Source organism: Silene latifolia, chromosome 5 (assembly GCF_048544455.1).
Source record: "Silene latifolia isolate original U9 population chromosome 5, ASM4854445v1, whole genome shotgun sequence".
Classification (NCBI taxonomy): domain Eukaryota; kingdom Viridiplantae; phylum Streptophyta; class Magnoliopsida; order Caryophyllales; family Caryophyllaceae; genus Silene; species Silene latifolia.
Genome location: NC_133530.1, coordinates 25,887,530 through 25,913,211, shown reverse-complemented (window position 1 = coordinate 25,913,211; position 25,682 = coordinate 25,887,530). Strand labels below are relative to the sequence as shown.

The following is a 25,682-nucleotide window of genomic DNA, read 5'->3' as shown; positions in this document are numbered from 1 at the left end:
AATGGACCGAGAGGACTTCTTATTTTCCCGTCTCACGTGATTGACTCAGACCTACCTAGGATACCGCCGCCGAAACTACAGTGAACCGACCATCTTAGCATTCTTTTAATATTTGATTTTATACACTTCCATTCATTGCTCATTTATTTGCTTAGTTTATGACACGGCTATCGCAACCCTATCAAAGATAAAACCTAACGGTCTCAACTAAAATGTAGTAGAGGAAGTCGAGTATCGAATCCACAGGGAGGTAATGTAATTATCAGCTGTCTAATTCTAGTCCTAAAGTAACGATTGGGGTGGTTTATTGAATTGATTTCTAAACTACGAGATTTAGAGGAAAGAGAATTAAAAGTAAGAGCAATAAGAGTAGGAAAAACGGTTTAAACTATCAAGAAGAGAGGGACATGTCGAGATTTCGGTTCACTACGGTAGTCCAGTGACTCAGCTGTAAATGATTCAGACGAACTAATGTGAGACGGATGTTGAAAGGTCCTTTCGATCCACTTTCTATCCTAAAATACCACTAACTTAACTTTCATCCTCATTAGGGCAGTCTACTGTTCATAACAGGCCTATTTAGTCCAATCTTTCGATCCAGGATTAATTTTAGCCAGATTAAAGGGTGACATAAAAGCGTGCACTCAACTAAGTCGAATAAATACAATTAAATTGCTATGGTGACAGGGTCTCACAATTAATTCATCTAATTCATTCACTAAATCGTCACATTTCTACCGCAGATCCCCTAATCCCAACATGAAAGGGGTTTAGCTACTCATATCGCTAATTAAACTAACAGCAATTAAATTCCCAGCGGAAAACATAATGAAATAACAATTAAAAAGCATTAAAGAGAAATTAGGGCAAGGAAATAATGAGACAAACAAGAAATTAAAGCAACAAAAGGTTAATTATTATTAAAGAGAGAGAATAAATTACAATCAATGCGAATCCGGCGTAAAGAACAATCGAATCCGAGCAATAATAATCCCAAAGCAAGGTTAAAGTAGAGAAGAATAAAAGTACGCAGTAAAAGGTTTGTGTAAACTGATTAAGATAAAAGCTAGCTAATAAAAGAATCAATATCTAATACCTAGTTAACGTAGGTTTTAAATAGGAAAATAAACAAGTTTTGCGAAACAAAACAAAACACAGGCTAAATAAAGCCCATAGCCATCAAAACCACTCGATCGAGTGGTTTGAGACCACTCGATCGACCAAATCCTCAGCAAAACTGCTCGATCGACCAGAAATTTCACTCGATCGAGCAGTTGGTCTTTCTACAAGTTAAGGATCGAGTACAAAAGTACTCGATCGACCATCTTGGGATGTAGAAACCACTCGATCGAGTGGAAAAACTGCTCGATCGAGTGCCTCATCTTCATTTCAGCTCAAGTCCGCCACCGAATGCCTCGTAATGCGTGCCACGACGCTTCTAAACGCAGTATCTCACTCTGGGCCAATCCCGTCTCCTCTAAATGCACGCAAAAAGGACGAAAAAGGGTACGATTCCACTACTTTCGCGTTCATTTCTACAAAATAGACAAAACGAACCAAAGTAGCCAATTCGGGGCAAAATACCATAAAAACAGTATAAATATGCAAAGAAATACGTGCTGAAATAGGCTAAAAAGACTATACATTAGGCACGTATCAGTTTACTTTTAAATTTCTTTGCCATTAGTTATAGAACAATTCAATTCAAACCCCCTTACAACTGTTACCTTGGACTAAAATTAGACAACTAATAATTGCATCGCCTCTCTGTGGTTCGACCCTTACTGCCGTTATCTATAGTAGTAGTTTGGATTATAAATTTATCTTTGGTACTCTACGACGGTATCAGCTTGAACTTGAGCGAGCATCTCGAGAACTTCCTCTTTAGTGGGTTTGTATCCTAGTCCAAGTGGTATTCTTTGTGAGTTGCCTTCTTTGTAAGGTGCGAAGGTGTTTCTTCGGATAGGATTCAAAGGCATTCCCGGGAAGTATCCCTGGGATTTGAGTATGTGGTTGACCACCAAGTTGGAGTAGGGATTGAAGTATAAGGGTGCCAACTCACTTTCTATGACACTTATGCTTTGAAAGCCCCCAAGTTCATATACTGGATCCGCAAGGGCTTGGTTATTTGACTTCTTTTCGATTATCGCCTTAATGGGTGACGAAGTGATCGTCACCACTTTGCCATTTAGTGGGATTTTGATCTTTTGGTGAAGGGTGGATGTTACCTCTTTGGAAGCGTGAATCCAAGGTCTTCACAGAAGTATGTTGAAGGATGCCTCGATGTCCACTATTTGGAAGTTAACCTTTCGTTCAATTGGCCCTGTGGCTATGGTTAGCTTAACGAGTCCTACTACCTTTCGTCGTGTACCATCATATGCGTGAACACCTTGATTGGTAGGGGTCCAGTCCGACTCTTTCATGCCTAATTTGTATGCCGTTTTCAAGGGTATGACGTTGACCGCGGAGCCATTATCTACCAAGGTCATTGGCACATTCTTCTTTAAGCAAATGATAGTGATATAAAGAGCCAAGTTATGACTAGCACCAAATGGTGGCAAATCTTCATCTGAGAAAGTAATAGGATTGCTTAGCTTCGGTGATTCTTGGAAGACCAAGTTGACTACATTGTCGGGTGTAGAGTTATGTGCCACATTTAGCTTGGCCAAGGCTTGCAGTAAAGCTTTGCGATGTGGGAATGAGCTTGCTACTAGTTGCCAGACTGAAAGATCAGCCTTTGTCTTCTGTAATTGCATTAGTAAATGGTCAGTAGAGTCGTCTTCATTATAATTTGGTGCAATAACGTTGGTAGGACCATTTTGAGTAGTACTTTGATATGGACGTCCCGAACGAGTTAAGTGGTCTATATCTTGGTCTTCCCCATGTTGGACTATTTCCTTGACTAGAGAGTGTTCAATGAGATACTCGTCCTCATCATCATCGGCCCATACTCCATTGACAGCAGCAAGTTCCCTCATTCTTGTGATCTCATCCCCTAATTGTGTAATTTGGTCGACTAGTTTATCAACCACGGCGACTACTTCTTGCATAGTAGCATTTTGGGTGAAAATTTGTGGCGCACGTTCTCTTGGTGTTCCATTGGGATCATGTAGAGTTGTCACCACACTCTCTAACTCCGAGACTTGCCTATCCACACTCCTGGTCCATGCGATGAAATCGGCAATGGTAGGGGAAATGGTAGAGTAGAACCCTTCATTCTCGATCGCGTGGATCTCATCTTCGACTGGAGAAATGAGGTGTGAATAATATAAGGTAGATTCCTCACTTGTAATCACTAGAATTCCAAGAGGATTATGAGTGTTGTTGGGTTTACCTCCCGGCGGTATTGGTCGGCGACCATCCTCAATCATGTCTTGAAGCACATTTTTCAATTTGTAGCCTTTTTCTGTGTCATGTCCCTTACCCCTATGATATTCGCAGTATGAATACTCGTCCCAGAACTTGAATTTCTTTTCTGGTTCGGGTGCAGGGCCTATGGGTTGAAGCTTGCCTTGTTTCATCAATCTTTTTAGAGCATTGGAATATGTGTCCCCAAGATTTGTGAATTTCCTTGGTGGGGTATTCTTCTTGGATGGCTCGAGAAGGTTAACTTCATCGGTATTGCTAGTAGAGCCGTAAGAATGGCTTATTGAGCCTTGATATCCTCGACCTATCGTTTTGGACAAGAGCCCTTTACGGATGTCATCTTCGATCCTTGTTGCTAGTACGGTCAAGTCCTTGAAAGTTTTGATGTTTTGGTACCTCAAATGACTTGCATAGATGGGCTTTAGATTATCCACGAATTTCTCCACAAGGGTAGCTTCATCTGGAGATTCAACAAGTTGGGTACGAGTCTTCCTCCACCTACTTAGGAAGTCGGTGAAACCTTCTTTGTCATTTTGGGTAAGAACCTCTAAGGTGCGCATGTTAACTTGGATTTCAGCATTATCCGCATATTGTTTGGCAAACTCGATTGTGGCATCATCCCAGGTAGCGATCTTCTTATGTTCTAGAGAATAGAACAATTGTCTTAGGATGGTGTCAAGAGATGAAGGAAAGATCCTTAGGAACATCTCGGGTTTAATGCCTTTGATAGACATGTAGTCCTTGAAAGCACGGATATGGTTCAAAGGGTTTTCATGTCCCTTGAATTTAGGGATATCCGTCATGTTGAAGTTGGTTGGCAACTTGGAACTCACGGCCTCATATTTACGGTTGTTCTCCCTATAAATATCATCCCCTTTCAGGTACATCAATTGTTCCTCCAAATATTGAAGTCGTTTCTCAGCCGCAGTCATACCTATGGGCGTGTTTTTTCCCCGAAGTTGTTCACAAATTCATCAGCCACTTCACTTTCTCGAGGAGGCAACCTCTTTTCCACGACATAAATTCGGCCCTCGATTGTGTCGAGTCGGTCATACACTTGATTTTTGAGTGACTTGGAGACAAGCTAGCGCGGTTAGGATTTGATCATTACCATTCCGGGGTTGGTCGGTGCTCACGTCGCTTGTTTCAGGCATCTTGGAAACTGGATAAGAGATTGACGACGAATCAAAACACGATCGACCATTCTAGCACACTTACTGAAAAAAAAACGTTTTTGACTTGTGAAGTGGATGTGTGCCACTTGTGTCGAGTGAGATTTGAAGAAATGACAAGATTTGAAAATGTGGGCCCTAGTCAACTGTAGTGTAGTTGTAGGAGTGGACTCGAAGTGAGGTTTTGAAATGGGCTTGGGCCCGAAATTTAACTCGACAATTGGACAGAGTTTTGACTCGGTTTTGCGCTAACATTGGCCCATTTTCGAAAATTTACATCTTAAAAGAGGATTTAGATTTCACAAAAATCGTCATGGTTTCGTTTTGAAGTGGTGATCACATAAGGTATAAGCATTATAACGGGATGCTGAGTGCATTTAAAAGGGTTTTGGTTTAAAGGGTGGGTTGCCATACCGAACAATCAAACCCGAAGTCTATGGAGAGGCTCGTACCAAACAAGAGTAAGGCCGATTCCTAGTCCATTTCCTCAAGTAGTGAAAGTCCTTGATACAAACAAGAGTAAGTACCATGGTATGGATGACGTCAATCGCTATCCATCCTTAGGCCCAAATAAGAATTAGGACTGTTTAAACGGGACGATTGGTCAAATGGGTTGGATTGGGCCTAGGAAGGCCGAATAAACGATCTAGGAAGACCGAGTTATAAAAAACCGACAATTGTCTTGTACAAACTATTCCCTAACCTTGTTCAAGTTTCACCTTTGGCTACACGTAAGTGTATTATCCTCAGCGGAGTCGCCAAACTGTGGACGCGGGCCACGGGGGGCGCTTGGGAACAAGCGTTTGCATTTGTGGAGTCGCCACCAATTTATTGTGGAAAATTGGAAACCGTTCGAATACCTCGTGTCATGTCATGACACAAAGTAGTGACATGAACTCCTAGAATTCGTTACCCTTAGCATTCTATGTCTAGAATGACTCTCGTGGATGCCAATGAACACAGATGTTCACAGAGATCTGGAGTAAGGGGTGAGGGTACGTATTAGGAAGCTCTTTTGATCGAACACCTAATCCCGCCCGCCTCGATAGCGGCCTCTACTAATGATTAGGGAAATTATCTATACTCGATATATTGTCGATTTATATGCATGCAATGCAACACCCAACGTTTTAATCCTAGCATGTGAATTAAGACTAAGTCGGTGAACAATTAATTTAGCATACAATTAATGTCGAAGTAGGAATTTAAGTTGATTACATGTGAAGGCATACAAATGATACAATAAAAGAAATACAATAATAATAATGAAAATTACAATTAATAGATTTATGTCGAAAATACTTTTTAAACGGATGATTTTAAGAAAAAAATGAATAAACAAATAAACGAACAGATTATTAGTGATAATACGATTATTATTTAATTAATACGTAACTAATAAACTAGGTCAAGGCAAAACAAGAGTTCAGAGACAGAAATCAACCAGGAAGAGGCGCAGCAGAGCTGCGCCCTCTGGAAGAGGCGCAGCAGTTGCTGCGTCTGTTCCTTGGCTCAGTTCTGGCTGTGGAGCCGGAATAGAAAATCGTTAATGTTAATTGGTGAATTTAATGATTGATTATGAACAATTGTCTCGGATGAAAGTGATTAACATATTATTTACATATAATTAAAGGTCATAAAAGCGATAAACACGGATGAAACTAATTAGAACGAATTAATTACAAGATACAAGATTGATTAATGATATGAATAAACTAATTAGTTTAAACAAGTTAAATTAATGATGAATATGATAATAAACAGGTGGAAATATATCAAAGATCGAATTCCAGAAACTCGACGTGAATGAATCGAATCTCTACAACCCGGATTGACTTTAATGACGAAAACCCGCAAATATTGGTTACAAGGGATTTAAGTCGGGATTTCACTACTACAAAACTTGTGATGGACATCGGATTTTTCTCTATATGGACATCGGATACACAACCGATGTAGAGTTTGGTCATGTCCATTGTGGATTAATGGACATTGGATTTTAAACCGATGTCCATTAAAATTTGCACATTGGATTTTTAGAAAAACCGATGTCTATTTGATCAATGGACATCGGAATTTTAGGAAAGCCGATGTCTATTTGATCAATGGACATCGAATTTTTAGGAAAATCGATGTCTATTTGATCAATGGACATCAGTTTTTTGCAAAAATCCGATGTCTATAATTATTATTTTTTATAAAACAAATATTTTGCTGTTGCCCATATTAGTCGTACACATGATAACAACGCAAAATGATTCCATAATCAACAAAAAGTATTTGTATAAAATCAATCGGTTATCAAAAGTCAATTACAACAAAAATTCATCTACTGTGTCAAATTTACTTAGACGACTAACCTATACAAAAATATCTTTTTTACCCATGGAAGATCTTCGACTATCCTGCCATTTCCCTCGAAGCTCGAAAGTAATTGCTGCAATACATCATACACAATATAGATGAAAGACTACAAGGCTGAAATGCAACAAACCAGTGTTGGTGACGATAAGAATATTATTGATAACAAGCGAGTTCGAATTTGAATCACATACACTCATCAGGTCCAACACTTTCTCATACATCTCTTCCGATGATAGAAGCTTCTGGCTACACAAGAACGTCTCCTCAAAAAAGGTTTTCAAATCTTCAGTATACGAATTCAACATTAGTCACACCAACTGAAGATCAAGTTACAAAATTGTGAATCAATGATTCACAAAACTGCATAATAGGTAGGTACACATAAACATCAATTGCATTGTTCAATCCTACCGTGAAAACACTTGATTCTTCTTATTAGCTTCTACAAAGTATCCTATTGTTCATCCAAGTCATCATCGTTTTTGTAAGACACAAGAGTGTCAACCTTGTGAATCTGCAACATAAAGCAGCAACAAATGCAGCGTTATCAGTCAGAACTAAAGCAAGTAATATTGGCATAAAAAGCTTCGAAACTACTGTAGTACTACTAGTCTATCCTTTACCTTGGTATCAAAATATTGCAATTTCACCATTTTTGGATTGGCAATCAACTTAGGATCACTCTCAATCCAAGTAAAGGGCGCCTCGACATCCTTGTCAGTATAGGCTAAAACAGCAAATACACCTGTACAAATCCAACATTATCAGTCAAATATCAGTTTTTCTTCCAATCTAAATCAACTGCAAACAACCAAATAAATTTGAGATTGATTGATAACATGGTTCATCGAGGCAAGGCAACTAAGTGATGCTGGAAGCAATCTGCCTCATAATTGCTTGTATTTCCCTCATTATTTCCTTGTCACTCTTTTCTTTTGAAACCCTAGAAAAATAATCAAGTCCCATTTTTTAATTGAAAAATAATAATCAATCAACAAACATAGTTAATTTTAATTAACTGATTGTGAAAAGGATTTAATTTTTACCCTTTTTCAACCACTTCGAAATCGGTCTCAATGCTGAAATTCCATCTTTCAAGAACTTCATTAGTGGCTTTATTCATTATCACTAATACAACCCTTTGTAGTTTCCCATATTCAAGCCATTCTACAGTCGAAACCGAACCCCACAAATTAAGAAAATCAAACCATTATGAATATAACAAGCATTAAATTTAGAACAAGAAAAAAAGAAGAAAAATTAACCCATACCTTCCGACCCTTCCTCGATAGCCAAACAAGGACAAAACTCACACAAACTGATTATCACTATCATAACAATACACATGGAACATATAAGAATCCAATTAACCAAATGCTCTCAAAATAACATAGCCTATGCTAAATCAGATAGCACAAAACACAACTATATACAGCAAAAGCGAAACGAGAACGAAGGGAAAACGCACCGAGTAGTGAATCAATTATCAAATAAAACTCTAATTAAACGCAACAACATTAAAATACTCGGAAATTACAAACTTGTTAACAAAAGAAAATTATAAAAATGAAATTGAAAAAGGAGAAAACCTGGAGAGGAGGGAACTGAGCGGAAGGGGCGGCTTGTTCGCAAAGCTTAGAAGAAGAGTGAAGAAGGTTAGTGAAAATGAGACGGCTACGGTGCAGGCGTGGTGGTAGGCCAGTGGTGCAGCCGTGGTCGGAGGCACCACAAAAGGAAAAGAGAAAAAGAGCACCAAAGAAAAAGAGGAAATGAGAAGGAGAAGGGCGTGGTCGGAGGCAGGCCTCTTGCGGCAGGCTAGTGGTGCGAGGCCGGTGGTGGTGGTGGTGGTGACGGGCGATGTGGTGCACGATTTTAGGTTTTGAGTGTGATTGAAATTGATTTGGGGGAAATAAAGGAGTATGCGATATTTTTTCAGAATAAAGAAGCATGTGACGGTCTATCCGTCACAAGTCCGTCATAAATCCCTATATGTGACGGATAGTCCATCAGAAACCCGAGTTTTCATATTCCTTTATGTGACTGATTGTCCGTCACAAAAGGAATTATGTGAGGGTTTTAGGGGTTAGGGTTTGAGAGTGAGAGTGAGAGTGAGGGAGAGGGATTTGGGGAAGAATGTATGTAGTCGAAATTATAAGTGATGGCGGTGAGGAAAATATTTTTGCGCATATAATTTTAACTTTAGATGCACATCGGTTAAATACAATGCCCCATGTCCATGACTTTTATATAGACATGGGTTTTATTAAATATCACATGTCCTTTAAAATCAGAAATAATGGACATGTGTTTCTTAACGCAACCGATGTACATATAATTATATGCACATCAGTTTTTTGCAAACAACCGATGTGCATGTTATGTACATCGGTTTTTCAGATAATCCGATGTCCATCGACTGATGTCCATAACGAGTTTTGTAGTAGTGTATTTAATGGCGAATCAAATACTAATGATGATGAATAATATGTTAAACTATCATGTGAATGAAATAAGAACAAACGAAGACGAAGGAAAACAAAAAAAGATGAAACCAACAGGGGACGAAAGAAGAAGAAGAGAAGCAGGAACGGCGACAACCTCAGGAAGAGGCGCAGCAGTTGCTGCGTCCCTTCTCGACTTCTGTATCCTGTTGATCCGTAAAAAGGGTTTAAACAAAGGGTTTTAAAAATCGGTTTTAAGACGTATTTTCGACATAAATCTTACATGATGATTACAATAATAAAGAACAATAAATAAAATAGGTTTTACATCCTCAGACTTACATGTTTGACGAAACGAGATTGAACTAAGTTAACGTTTAGTGATGCTCGACTCGAATGTATGACGAAAGTGCCCTCTAGGAGGAAAACGAATAAGATTGATTAAAGTTGATTAATTGCAGAGTTGGTCAAATTGGTCGGTCAAGCAAAACGAGGCTGGTACTCAGAAAGATCCGAGCTTACGTGGTCGAAAGTTCAAGCACGTAGGCGCCAAAAAGTAAGAACGTGGTCTAGAATGCAAAGGGAGAAGAGAAGGGCGGACACTCACGTGAGAAATATGAGGAGCAAAGGCTCCTATTTATACTAATCACACAGAGGAAATAGGGTTTTCGGAGAAACTTTGGAAGTGAATCTCGAAAAGATATGAAAAGATACGAAAAATACGCAGAAAAGGACTTGGGAAGAGGCGCAGCAAGCACCGCGTCTCTTGGAAGAGGCGCAGCACCTGCTGCGTCTTTTCCCAAGTGGTTTCCTCCTGCAGAAGAAAGATTTCCGTGTTTGGTTTATGGAATAACGGATTAATCTTCTTTTCCTTAATATCTTGTATGAATATTACGGGAAATTCTTTACCAAAGATTAAAAGATTGTAAAATATGGAATAGAAATATCCGGAACATTCCAGAACATTCTGACTCGGCATTTTAACGGTTATCAGAAAATGAAGACGGTTTTAGGCCCGGACTCCAAATGTACTCTAATTACTGCCAAAACGACCGTATCGGCGTGTAGATGACAATTAAGAGGTAGACACGAGTGTTTGAGCAATCACTTGACGATAAACTTACAAACTATCACAAATCGTTCCGCGTACCAAACATGCGGCCCAATCATCACCGGGTGGTTGGCGGGAGGTGCAGAAATGAGGTATCTACAATAATAGATTGCATTTAAAGCTTTGTCTTTCCATTGGCCTAGCGCCGCTCCTAGTGCATAGTCATTGGCATCACATATTATCTCAAACGACAAGTCCCAGTCGGGAGGCTGTATGATCGGCGTAGAGACCAAAGCCTGCTTTAACCTGTTAAAAGTAGAAAGACACTCATCAGTAAATACACAAGGGGCATCCTTAAGTAGCAGTTGTGTAAGTGGTTTAGCAATTTTTGAGAAATCCTTGATAAACCGGCGATAAAAGCCGGGGTGACCAAGAAAACTCCTCACTCCCTTAACATTAACAGGAGGGGGTAATTGCTGAATCACTTCCACTTTTACTTTATCAACTTCTATTCCCCTATCAGAAACTAAGTGCCCTAAGACAACTCCCTTATTGACCATGAAATGGCACTTCTCCCAGTTAAGCACGAGATTAACCTCGATGAAGCGCTGCAACATTTTATCAAGGTTAGACAGACAGTTAGAAAAATTAATGTGGGGTAATATCCGTATAAAACCTTTAAATTTTAGGACTATAACGTAAGTTTAACATGCGATTTATGGTCATAAACGAAAAACAAGAGAGAAACGATAAAGAACAAGAATCAACCTCGGGTCCTTTGTAAATACGGCCTAAGAACAAAAATCAATATAGATTTCCTCCTAATCGTTGCACCCAAGACCGTCTGAGACTATGCCCCCTTTGCTAGAAAGTACTCTCTAATTGCCTTGCAATATTGAGAGAGTTTTTGTGAGTTTTCGATGTGAGATCTAGGTTTTAGAGAAAATGCCTCCAAAAACCTAATTTTTGTGCAAATGAATATGCTTAGGTCAAAAGGAGAGAAAGACTCTCCTTTTGTTCTCCTTTGGTTCGGTCGTGAGCTTCAAGAGGAGGGAGTGGGCTTTCCACTCTCTCCTTATTTTAACTCGTGGCCCGACTTGAATCGCTAACATGTATATGACGGGTTTTAATTATAAATCGTCATCGGTTATCGGTTATTAAAATATCAACTAGTAACATGACTCAGTCGATATATTAATACTTGTCCGACAATGACAATATTGTATAATTAATTAATTCAATATACATTAATTAAATATAATCGTTTATATTCAATTTACGAATTAACTGCTTAATTCGCCTTAGCCATTATTATTTAATCCGTATTAAATAAATATATCAACATCGCGTTTGACTAATTATTAGTCAATAATAACTCCGACTAACTGTTTAGTCAAATTAGGCATCAACATGACTGTATTTTCATACCGTCACATCTCTCAAACGTATCCTATAGGTGTGACTTTTAGGGACCAGTTGATCACCGCCATCAGTATGACAATAACGTCAAACTTATCTAGCAAGCCAACCGTTATTGATAAACGTGGACCAACTGATAAAAATACAAAAGTATACCCTTTGATCCTTTTAGAGATTTATATGTCATTGCACTCACTGTAAAGGACACCAGCCCCAACAAGCTCCCACTTGTCCGTACAAGTGTATGTGCAATAACGTTATCCGCACTAACTGGAGGACACCGGCTCTAACAAACTCCCACTTGTCCGTACAAGTGTATGTACGATAACCGATTCTCATATCCATTTAAAATTTCTCCCACTCAATGTAAAACAATTTGCAGATCCGTATCCGCAAAGGTCGTATTTTATAATCGATCTGTATCTAGAGTGGTTTCCCCGACTAGAGAGTAACTTAACTGATAAAACGAATTCGTATTCGAGCATGGCCATGCATTTCAGTTACAACTCCTCGAGTGGCCCTGAGAAATATCGAGTACCTGATAAAGGCTGAATATTTCCTTCAACTCGACTCCTGCCGATCTAAGCACAGCATGAAATGACCCAGAAAAAATCTACTTGGCTCCCTGTTACGGATGACCGTGAGAAAGAAACCAAAGTCACCCAAAATCTGCCTTAGTCTCAAGAGACAGTCGATAGTCAAAAAAATCGACTCTTAGGATCACCATGGAGGTCCTATCCACGACCTGGCACCGAATGTTATAAAACATTTAGGACTCCATGTCGATGTCACTATTGTGTCCTACGAGATATCCGTGTAACTCGCCTCTGTGATTGGTCAGTCAACCTTTTGACTTATGGCTCGTTGAACCCACCATCAACCAACGTCACAAAATAATTGCCAGAGTTATCAGCTCACGTGGGCAATTAAGGACCAAAAAAAATATAATGTTTGTTCAGTTCACTTTGTGGTGTTCAAAATTGTCGTACAAATCCACATGAAAAACAAAATATATAAATATCAAAACGATGATGTCGTATAGAGTACAAAAGAGAATGAATCTAATCCATAAAAGAGTACTACAACTCAGGAACACGTTTAATTCCCATGGAATTAACATGCCCTTCATGCTTATCTTGTCGTAGTGGTTTAGTGAGAGGATCTGCTATATTATCATCTGTAGCAATCTTTTCTATCACTACCTCCTTTTGCTCCACGTAATCTCGGATTAGATGAGCTTTCCGTTGTACATGTCTAGACTTGTTGCTAGACTTAGGCTCCTTAGCTTGGAAGATGGCACCTCTATTGTCGTAATAGATGGTGATCGGGTCATTCGAACTAGGCACTACAGATAGTCCTTGTAAGCATTGACGCATCCATATCGCTTCCTTTGCAGCTTCAGGACGCTTTGCATAGTACTCGAACTCGATCGTAGAATCTCTGTAACACTTTGTTTGGAACTCTTCCGGTGATCAGTGCCATTAAGAGTAAAAACGAATCCAGACTTAGATTTCGAGTCATCTCGATCCGTTTAGAAGCTAGCATCTGCGTAACCGGTTGCGCATAGCTTTTGTTCGCCTCCATAAGTCAATGCCCAATATTTAGTCCTCCGTAGGTACTTAAGAATGTTCTTGACAGCCATCCAATGTGATTCACCTGGATGCTGTTGGAATCGACTTGTCATACTCAATGCATATGCCACGTCCGGACGTGTGCATATCATGGCATACATGATTGATCCTATTGTCGAGGCATAAGGAATCCGTGTCATGCGCTCTTTCTCTTCCGGTGTCTATGGTGCCTGAGACTTGCTCAAATGCACCCCTGGAGCCATAGGAAGAAACCCCTTTTTGGAGTTAGTCATCTTGAATCTCTCTAGGATCTTGTCTATGTAAGACTCGATCGAGAGATAATATCCGACGTGATCTATCTCGATAGATACGGATGCCCAAAATTCTTTGTGCCTCACCCAGATCTATCATCTGGAAATGGTTCTTCAACCATACTTTTACCGAAGTTAAGAGAGGTATGTCATTTCCAATCAGGAGTATGTCATCGACATACAATATTAGGAAGCCAATCTTGCTCCCACTCGACCTGATGTATAGACATGGTTCCTCGACCGATCTAGTAAAACCAATTTCTTTTATCACCTGGTCGAAACGATGATTCCAACTCCGAGAAGCTTGCTTAAGTCCATAAATGGAACGCTTAAGCTTGCATACTTTCTTAGGATGTTCGGGATCGATGAAACCTTCGGGTTGTACCATGTACAACTCTTCCTCCAAAAAACCGTTTAAGAAGGCGGTTTTCACATCCATCTGCCAAATTTCATAGTCATGAAAAGCGGCAATCGCTAAGATAATCCGAATGGAACGCAGCATGACTACGGGTGCAAAAATTTCATCGTAGTGCAAACCTGGCACTTGGGTGAAACCTTTAGCAACTAGTCGTGCTTTATAGATATCTTGTTGACCTTCCATAGAATGCTTTATCTTGTAAAGCCATTTGCATTGAAGGGGACGAACCTTAGTAGGTAAGTCAACAAGATCCCATACGTTGTTCTCATACATGGAGTCCATCTCGGATTGCATGGCCTCAAGCCATAGCTTTGAGTCGGAACTAGTCATGGCACCTTTATAGGTTACGGGTTCACTACTCGTTAAGAGTAGAATGTCATCTATGTCATGTTCCTCGACCATACCAATGTATCTGTCCGGAGGAATAGAGACTCTTCCCGACCTCCTAGGTTCCTCAGGAATATTAACCGCAGCCGGGATTGAAGGAACTGGTTCCTCCAATGGTTGCTCGGTATTTGGTTCCGGGAATCTCCGATGACTCGAAGGTTCTATTACTCTTTGCATTCTCGAGAAATTCCTTCTCTAAGAATGTCGCACTAGCCGCAACAAATACACGTTGTTCGGTTGGCGAATAAAAGTAATGACCAAGCGTTCCTTTAGGATAACCTATAAAGTATGTCTTGACCGATCGCGGGCCGAGCTTATCCTCGTGTCTCCACTTGACATAAGCCTCGCAGCCCCAAACCCGTATAAAGGACAAGTTAGGGACCGTTCCCTTCCATAGTTCATATGGAGTCTTGTTGTCATGACTTTAGACGGACTTGTTAAGAATTAGAGCGGTGATGAAGAGCATAACCCCACAATGAGTCAGGCAACACGGTGTGACTCATCATGGATCGAACCATATCAAGTAGTGTTCGATTTCTTCGTTCGGACACACCATTCAACTGAGGTGTTCCAGGTGGAGTTAACTGCAAGGCAATCCCACAGTCCTTAAGGTGTTGATCAAACTCATGAGAAAGATACTCGCCACCACGGTCTGATCGCAGTGTTTTAATCTTTCTACCCAGTAGGTTATGTACCCGACTCTGGTATTCCTTGAATTTCTCAAAGGATTCACTTTTGTGCTTCATTAAGTAGACATAGCCATATCTACTTAAATCGTCCGTGAAAGTGATGAAATACCTATAGCCTTCTCGTGCGGTGATTGACATAGGTCCACACACATCCGTATGTATGAGTCCTAATAGGTCAGCAACGCGCATTCCAACACCTTTGAAGGAAATTCGAGTCATCTTACCAATGAGACATGATTCACACGTGCCAAATGATTGAAAATCAAAGGCCGAGATAGCTCCATTCTTTATGAGCTGTTTTACGAGTTTCTCATTAATGTGTCCCATACGGCAGTGCCATAGATACGTTTGATCATTGTCACCAACCTTTAACTTCTTATTCATTACGTGTAATATTTCGGTGGTCTGATCTAAAACATAAATTCCGTTCATGGAGACTGCCTTGCCATAAATCATATCGTGTAATGAGAAAATGCAACTATTATTCTCTATTACAAATGAAAAACCAAGTTTGTCAAGTGCAGAAACTGAAATAATGTTTTTAGAAAGACTGGGTACATAATAGCAGTTATATAAAAATAACTCAAATCCGCTAGGAAGCTGGATCACGTATGTTCCCCTCGAGACGGCAGCCACTCGTGCTCCATTCCCGACACGCAGGTCCACCTCACCCTTTATGAGGGGTTCGATGTTTCGGAGGCCCTGCACATGATTACACAGATGAGAACCACAACCAGTATCTAGTACCCAAGTTCCGTAACTTGCGTGGTTAATCTCAATCATATGAATAAAAGAAGAAGAAGAAGAAGAAGACATACCAACAGGATTAACGCGACATGCCTTTATGTCCTCATGGTATACAGGACATGTACGCCTCCAAAGCCCAGTCTTGTGGCAATGATGGCATTCCATGTTACCAGTCTTGCTCTTTGTCGCGCCTGATGAGGTGCTTGACTCACCAGGCCCACTCTTACCTGATCCCGACTTCTTAAACTTCGGTTTACCTACCGCTAGGTCTGCCTGAGCTTTGCCCTTACCCTTGCCCTTGTTTGACACAACGAGAACATCCTGTTTCAAGCTCCCACTAAAATTCATATCCTTCTCGGTCTGTACGAGTAGGGAGTGTAGTTCATGAGGACTTTTCTTCAAATCATTCATATAGTAATTCGCTCTAAAGAGCGCAAAACCATCATGGAGTGAATGAAGCATGCGGTCAATCACGATGTTCTCGCTGATTTTACAATCAAGCGCCTCCAGTTTCTCGACATTCTCAATCATGCTAAGAATGTGTGGGCTAACCGGTGGCCCTTCTGGAGTTTCACCTCAAAGAAGCGAGTGGTATGCTCATAGGTCACGATTCTCGGTGCTTTCGAGAATTCCCTAGTGAGCGTGGTGAAAATCTTGTTTGCACCTTGGGCTATGAAGCGTTTCTGCAAATTGGATTCCATTGCAAAAATGAGTACGTTTTTAATCGCACCCGCTTCCATGACGAAATCGTTATACTTGGCGATCTCGTTAGCTCACCGTGGGGCCTAGGTTTGACGGGATGGGCTCTGTCGGATATTTGAGCTTCCCGTCAGGCGGCAGCATTCCGTAAAGCCGCCTCCCGGTCGCGAAGTTTGATCCATCATTCTTGATCGAGTAGATCGATTCATCCGATTCATGAAGATCCGAAGCCAGGACTCACGGTCCAATGTGGCACTTGGCATTGGGTCGTCAGCACGGCCAGCCATTTTGTTATTAGCAGTTTAAGTGATCGTGATCTAAACTGAAAAAGAAAGGAAAAACGAAACGAAATAAGCAACTCATCGAGGTGATTTAAGTCTATTTAAAATTCATTTTAACGTGTAGACTCATTGCACTTGCATAATTGATCTCCCTCAAGAATAATACAAGTGATCCCAAGACTCAATTTCCGTAAATTGATAAGCCAACTGTTTAGCTAGTTCTACCGTTAGAACTCTTGGTCGATAGATTTCCGTAAATCCTATCTATAGTCCACCATAATCACAGGATCGTACGAGTGACCATAGTGTTGAGATAAAATAGGTCAATCAGTTCCAACTTACCCGACGTAGAAGGGGTCATATTATGCCTACCGACGAAGAAGGGATTCATTGGAGTTTGACCTATAAAGACTATTCTCAATTTTTGGTTATACGAGGAAGATCCCATCAACTTAGTTTTAATTCATTTTAAGTGAACGAAAAACTAGCATTACGTGAATGAATTAACTTAGGTGATGGCTTAAGTAAAAACATGTGATATCTGTATATCAAAGAAAACTAACGCGTGACCTCTATATGAGTCAGTTTTCATGCAATTATTAGGTGGTTTGGTTTTAGGCGGAAAATGATGCAAACTATCGTTACGATAAAATAAATAAAAGAATGCAAAACGTAAATAAAAGTCCTAGTGTGGCCTATCCTAGTAAAAAGAACATAATACAACTTTGGAATCCACCATTGGACCCGAGAAGCTTGTCTTGATGTTCCATCTTTGTCCATGCAACGGGAGTGAGCATCCGATCTCCATCTTTGGTCTTCTCAAAATTACAATTAAAATTTACAAAATATAAACCTATTTACATTCTAAATAAAAACTGTAATTACAAGGAAAAACCAAAACGGAGATACAAGATCTCAAAATACAACCAAGACCGTGTTCCATCATTATGGTAACACGTTCTACTAAGGCCACACTAAGTTACAACCGTTTGTTAAATTAAATACGTAATAAAACATTCAAGGCATTCAAATATAACGATAAATAAAAATGCATCAACTAAAATAAAATTTATTCGTGACATAATTCCGTAATTATGTTAAATTTATGCAAACCACCTTTTAACGATTAAAATTATGTGACAAAACCGCTTCTATCAACTTAATTTTAATTCATTACAATCCGTTACTTTAAATCGCTTTAAAATAACTAAATGGTACGTGAGTGATCCGTTTCACTATTAAGCGAGTGCAAAAATCCGTATTGTTTACACAATAGGGCCGAAAAAAAAACACAAATTCCCTTTTTTTTCAGCACGGCCAGAAAAACACGATTTTTTTTTTTTATTTTCCAGCGGTTTTGCTGAGAAGAAAAGAGAGCAAAAAAAAAATTATACAGTGGCTCAATTTTCAGCGCGGCATCCAAGAACAACAATTGAACAAAAAACACCAATTGCAATTTGAACATAATCCGTATTAAAACAAAATTACAATTGACAAATCATTAACATATTGCTATGATTATCGTTTAAAATAACAATATGCAAAGAACAAGTCGAAAAACAAAATCAGACGATTGAGACTGATCAGCAGTAAGCCGTGCGGCACGGCTTCCAATGCAAAAAAAAAAAAAAAAAAAAAATCCAGCCGTGTAAAAAAAATCCAGCCGCACGTTTTTTTTTTTTTTTTTTTATATGCAAAAAGTTTATCGAATCAATTCGTTTAATGAAAATCAACATGAAAAAAATTACGTGGCCTCGCTCTGATACCACTTGTGGGGTAATATCCGTATAAAACCCTTAAATTTTAGGACTATAACGTAAGTTTAACATGCGATTTATGGTCATAAACGAAAAACAAGAGAGAAACGATAAAGAACAAGAATCAACCTCGGGTCCTTTGTAAATACGGCCTAAGAACAGAAATCAATATAGATTTCCTCCTAATCGTTGCACCCAAGACCGTCTGAGACTATGCCCCTTGTGCTAGAAAGTACTCTCTAATTGCCTTGCAATATTGAGAGAGTTTTTGTGAGGTTTTCGATGTGAGATCTAGGTTTCAGAGAAAATGCCTCCAAAAACCTAATTTTTGTGCAAATGAATATGCTTAGGTCAAAAGGAGAGAAAGACTCTCCTTTTGTTCTCCTTTGGTTCGGTCGTGAGCTTCAAGAGGAGGGAGTGGGCTTTCCACTTTCTCCTTATTTTAACTCGTGGTCCGACTTGAATCGCTAACATGTATATGACGGGTTTTAATTATAAATCGTCATCGGTTATCGGTTATTAAAATATCAACTAGTAACATGACTCAGTCGATATATTAATCCTTGTCCGACAATGACAATATTGTATAATTAATTAATTAAATATACATTAATTAAATATAATCGTTTATATTCAATTTACGAAATAACTGCTTAATTCGCCTTAGCCATTATTATTTAATCCGTATTAAATAAATATCTCAACATCGCGTTTGACTAATTATTAGTCAATAATAACTCCGACTAACTGTTTAGTCAAATTAGGCATCAACATGACTGTATTTTCATACCGTCACATCTCTCAAACGTATCCTATATGTGTGACTTTTAGGGACCAGTTGATCACCGCCATCAGTATGACAATAACGTCAAACTTATCTAGCAAGCCAACCGTTATTGATAAACGTGGACCAACTGATTAAAATACAAAAGTATACCCTTTGATCCTTTTAGAGATTTATATGTCATTGCACTAACTGTAAAGGACACCAGCCCCAACAATTACTTCCATAAACACTGAAATCCTCCATGAAAACTTCCATAATAGACTCAATATACTATGAAAATATCCCCATCATACACCTTTGAAAGGTAGCAGGGGCATTACATAAACCAAAAGGCATCCTGCGATAAGCAAACACGCCCTGAGGACAAGTAAAAGTAGTCTTAGCTTGATCATCTGGGTGAATAGGATCTGAAAGAACCCTGAATACCGGTCTAGATAGCAGAAAAAATTATGAGAAGCTAACCTTTCTACCATCTGATCAATAAAAGGAAGGGGAAAGTGATCTTTCTTGGTGGCGGCATTGGTTTGTCGTAGTCTATACACATCCATCTTCCTAGGTCACTACTCTAGTAGGTATTAATTCATTTTTGTCATTCCTAACCACGGTAGTCCCTCTTTTCTTAGGGACCACCTGCACTGGACTCACCCATTTAGAATGACCAATAGAATAGATAATACCTGCGTCGAGCAGCTTTATTACCTCGGCCATCACAACATCTTGCATCTTTTGGTTCAGCCGGCGCTGACCCTGTCTGCAAGGTTTCTGATCTTCCTCCAGCTCTATCCTGTGCATACAAATATCGGGACTAATCCCCTTGATATCGTCCAAGGAATAACCCAAAGCTTTCTGTTTTTTCTTAAGCATGACTAACAAAGCGATCGGTGATCATTATCAAGCTTAGTACTAACAATGACTGGATATTGCTCAGTATCGTCTAAGAAAACATATTTTAGATGAGAGGGAAAAGGCTTACACTCAGGTACCTTTACCTCAATGGAGCAAAGGGTATTGATCATCTGTTCCACTTGCTATCCCTCAGCGTCGGTGAGTTCACGCTCATATATATCATCCTTAAGCAAATCCAACACAGTGTCATCGTGATTTGGGTTATCTGCACACTCATCCAAAAGCATAAGAGCCTCAAGTTGGTCCTTTAGAAAAGAACCCGACCAGAAGTCATAAATAGACTCGTCAATAATATCAACAGAATAACATGTGTCCTCTATCATTGGCCGAGCTAAAGTGTTTGGCAGACTGAAAGTGATCGCGTCATCCCCTACTGCAAGAGTCAAACGCCTTGTTTGACATCAATAATGGCCCCAGTTGTACAAAGAAACGGTCTTCCTAATATAATTGGGGTCCGGGTGTCCTCAACTATGTCTAAAACAATAAAATCTACTGGTATAAATAACTTGCCTATTTTCACAGGCACGTCCTCTAAGACACCCAATGGTCTCCTAACAGATCTATCAGCCATCTGTAGGGTAATGTTAGTCAATTTAAGATGACCCATATTCAATTTCTTGCAGATAGATAGGGGCATGACACTGACACTGGCTCCTAAATCACAAAGAGCCTTATCAATTACCTCATTGCCTATAATACAGGTAATAGAGAAACTACCCGGGTCCTTCATTTTAGGTGGAGCCTTATTTAAAAGTAAATTACTAGACTCTTCCAAAAATGAAACGGTCTCAAATTCACTTAGCTCTCTCTTACGCGTCACAATATCCTTCATGAATTAAGCGTAAGTAGGTACCTGGTTAATAAGTTCGGTAAAAGGGACAGTTATCTAGAGGTTCTTGACAACGTCCACAAACTTACCGTACTGTCGCTCAACCTTTGCGTCCTTCAGACGGTATGGAAAAGGTACTCTGGTAGCAATGAGTGGACCCGCGACTTTCTCTTTACCTTTATCAACTCGTGACGTCTTCACAGCAGGGGAAGATGACATGGTAGCGGAATTAGACGTCAAAATAGGATCTCCGCTGGCGCTGGCACTCGATCGACCACTTTTTTCACTCGATCGAGTGGTTTTATCTTGGAAATTACTCGATCGAGCTGTTTGAACCACTCGATCGAGCTCTTGGATTTCTGGCTCACTCGATCGAGTATAATTTTTAATCGATCGAGTGACTTCATCTACTAAACTGTTCGATCGAGAAGAATTAATTGGTCGATCGAGTTCTTCAAATTCAGCACTACTCGATCGAGTAGTATTTGTACTCGATCGACCATCTTGATGGAAAATTTCACTCGATCGAGTAGTATTTTCACTCGATCGAGTGCTGGGACAATATACAGCAGGGATATCGTCTGTATACTCGTCCAGTTCGTCTACCGGGGCATTATCAGCTGTCACAACCCCGTCTTTTGGCATTTTTGGCCCCTCATAAGCAAGGCCACTTCGGAGATTGATGGCGTTAACTGGGTCGCTTATCGGTGGATGATTAGCTTGGTCTTTCGCGAGTGTTAACTGCACGACTTGTTCTCTTAACTCCACTATGTCAGTTTCGTTCTTATTGAATTTCTCCCCAAACTGTCGTGTTAAGTTCAACATCAAGGACTTCAGTTCGGCAATTTCCTCGTTTGTAGAAGGGGGATCTGGCTGCGGCACTGGCGTAGAAGGAGTAGAAACATTTGTCACTTTCTTCATATAATTGAGAAAAAGGAACTCCTTGCTTGTATATATGATAAGCAAGGACGCACTCTATTCTCGCCATACAATCAACGGGATCGTGCCCCTCCATGCCGCATCTACCGCATATCTCCACATGTTCAGTAATTGCACAAACTTGTGCATGCTCACCCATAACCTCCGTAATCTCCATATTACCTAGACTTTTGCTAGGACTCTCCACTTCAGCTGCTACCAACTCGTTAACCTGCCCACTTCCTCGGGGATTTCCATATTCGGCAACATGGATGGCTATCTCCTCAATAAGACGCCACCCTTGATCATCCTCCACATTTTTCGTGAATCTCCCCTTAGCTACACTATCAAGGATAGCTCTCTGGTTTCGATATAACCCGTTGTAAAATTGGGTACATAGGAACCAACGCTTGAAACCGTGATTTGGCACAGAACGGACGAGCCTCTTGAACCTAGTCCAAGCCCCATCCAAGTCTTCAGTGGGCAATTGCTCAAAAGAAGTAATCTGAGCTCTCAACGCATTAGTGCGCTGTGGTGGGAAATACCGCCTGTAAAAGGCCAAAGTAAGAGAACTCCAATTGGTTACACCGGCTGCTTCCCTATCTAAATACCTCAACCATTCCCGGGCATCATCAGCTAAAGAAAAGGGAAAGAGAACTCCCTTCACTTTATCCTGTGTCACCCCAGCAGCAAGAGGAATGGTAGAGCAATATTCTGTAAATAGCTCTATATGCCTGCACGGATCTTATTCAGGTACCCCCCTGAAGAGATTTCTCTCGACCAGCTGTATGTAGGATGGGTGGATTCCAAAAGTTCCCGACTTAGTAGTGGGTAGTAATAAACCTTTTGGAAGCGAATCCACATTAGGCTCTGAATGGCTGGCTATATTCGGCGTTCTGGCAGATAGAATTTACAGACTAGAACAGGTATGACAATGTTCTCTTTCTAGAACTGATATCCTGCAAACTAATCAAAAACTTTGCAAAAATGAGATCAGTCTCAAGGAATAAATCCCTTGAGACGAAAGACAAACTTAAATAAAGCAACAAAATTGCGCCACCTCCCCGGCAACGGGTGTGACACCCCCATACTCCAAGTGCCTTACCAGGACCACTCAGGTATAAAGATGTCACCATCTTGGTTTCCCGAGGTAATGATAACCATAATACAATAACAAAACAACATTTAAATAGTATAAGTTTAGTGAATAAATACAATCCAAAACCAACTGCCCAAAATACGGGTTACATGTTCTCAAAACAACTGTCTAATCAACTAAATGAAATGTCTGACAAACTACTCAAGCCACATCGTAAGACTCTATCATCTGAAGGTGACACATCCAGCTATCCCATGTATCTCGACTTATACCTGCTCAACAACTGCTCACCATCCCCGAATGGATCACCACAGTTTTTAAAACAATAAACGGGGTCAGTACTAATCACACAATTTATATAACTCAACAATACAACAAACAACACAGCTAAATCGTCACAGATATACTCCGAACTCCATCATCAACTCCACAATACTGACTACACACTAAAGTGTGTAGCCCTGCCAGAGTACCTATCGCAACAAGTCACTCCTCGCCGCCAGTGGGGGATTGCAGCCGTTCTCACCTAAGCCCCGCTCATCTCCGTCGAGCGATAAACCCAAATCCATTAATGTGCACATCCCTTCTGTGGCAGGTTCCACAGAAGGCGAATAATGGGCGTGAAGCCACTCCCGCAAGTGACTCCACTCAGCCAGGGACGCACCCCGAAGAACACAGACAGATACAATCAATCACAACTACTATCAACAATCAAAGCCAACAACCGTCACAATACTCGTATGATAATATTCAACAATCACAACCAACAATCAACACATCATGTGACTAACACCGAGTAGGGAAACCCTACCTGGAATGCAATACAATCAGACGGTCTCAACAGCTGTTATCAAAAGGCCTCCTCTACGAATCCTCCTACTAACATATGATCATACAATTACTAACAATCATAAAAGGCAACAAAACCCCCAAACCCCCAAATGAGGGTTTAAACAACCTTAACAAAATACCATAAAATCAGTACGTAGATCTTACCCTCGACGCAAGGATCACAAGAATGTAAAGAATGATGAATTCCGACCTCCCAAGCTCCGGGATTTGTCAATAATGTGAAGGATGCGAAGTACGTAGGTTGCAATCTCTTTTCAAAGTAATTAGGTTTGTAAAAGTGTATTATGGAAGTGACGGAAAGGTTTAAATACTAATTCGCATTATTAACAAAACCCGACAAAACATTACCCGTAAATCGGGCTACTCGATTGAGTAACTGACGTATTCGATCGAGTGCTGCCTACTCGATTGAGGACCAAGGCTACTCGATCGAGTACCCTACAGGTCAGAAACTGTTTTAAACTGCAAAACACCCTTACTCGACAGAGTAAGGCCCACTCGATAGAGTACCCAGAGACTCATAAAACCGTAGTATTACAACGACGCCAAAATTTGACAAGGCTGTCGTATACCTATCAAAAATAACCAACTGGCTGTAACTAATATAGCTAGGGAAGTCGGGTCGATCTCCACAGGGAGATGGAAAAATGTCAACTTTTTCTAAGTTCGTCACGGTAACCAAATTGGGGGGTTTTAATTGAGTTGTTCTAAACTAATGAGAATGAGAAAGAGAAAAAGGCAAGAGAATAAAGATTAAACAGACAAGGAAAAAGCAGCTAAGACAGTCGGCTCACCATGATCATTCAGTCAAGCAATCTAAGTCTCAGGTCAATGCGAGTATGGTCAAAGGGGCAGTGAATATCTCCTTCCGATCTCAATTCGCCCTAAAGCACAAATAGTTTAGCTTCCGCCCTCACTACAGTGCCCTAATGTTCGCTACGAGTCTCACACTTTCCAACCTTCCGGTCCAGATCAAGGTTTACTATGAATTAAATGCCTAATTGCGTCGACTCAAATAGACAGATACATTTAAGTGCAGCGATTAACAACAAGGACTACACAAGCATTAACCTAATAATTCAATTATTCTTCTTTCATAATCATGAATTCCCTAGTCTTAGCAAAAGAGAATTAGCTACACATTACTATCGAATCAACAACAATAATATATAGATAACGAGAATTGAACATGATAATAATGCTAATATAGATTGAATAGAGTAATAATGAAATTAATAAGAGAAAGATAGAAACAAAATAATAATTACGATTAAGAAAATAAAAGGGAATAATAATACTGATTACAATTTCCGAATCCAAGTTCTAGAGTAGAAAAGAGTAAAGGAAAGAGAAGCAGTGAAAAGATGATGTAGAAGTGTATGAGGAAGAGTTACGCAGTCTACTCTTTTTAGTAGCATACGAAAATCTCCCCCTTAAACCTAATCCAAAGCCTAATTACAAAAGCCCATACGAAAATAGGCGGAAAAACTCAATTACAGGGCAAACCACTCGATCGAGTGGAATAAAACCGCTCGATCGAGAAACTAAGCGACAAACCCTTCGATCGAGTGGAAATAAACCGATCGATCGAGTAACTCCTTGTATTGCCTACTCGATC

The 25,682-nt window shown here is 40.0% G+C and overlaps 1 pseudogene; it reads right to left on the bottom strand.

Moving 5' to 3' along the window:
• Positions 1–7,200: 7,200 nt before the first annotated feature.
• Positions 7,201–25,682, bottom strand: part of LOC141655098 (uncharacterized) — a 42,260-nt pseudogene continuing 23,778 nt past the window's right edge.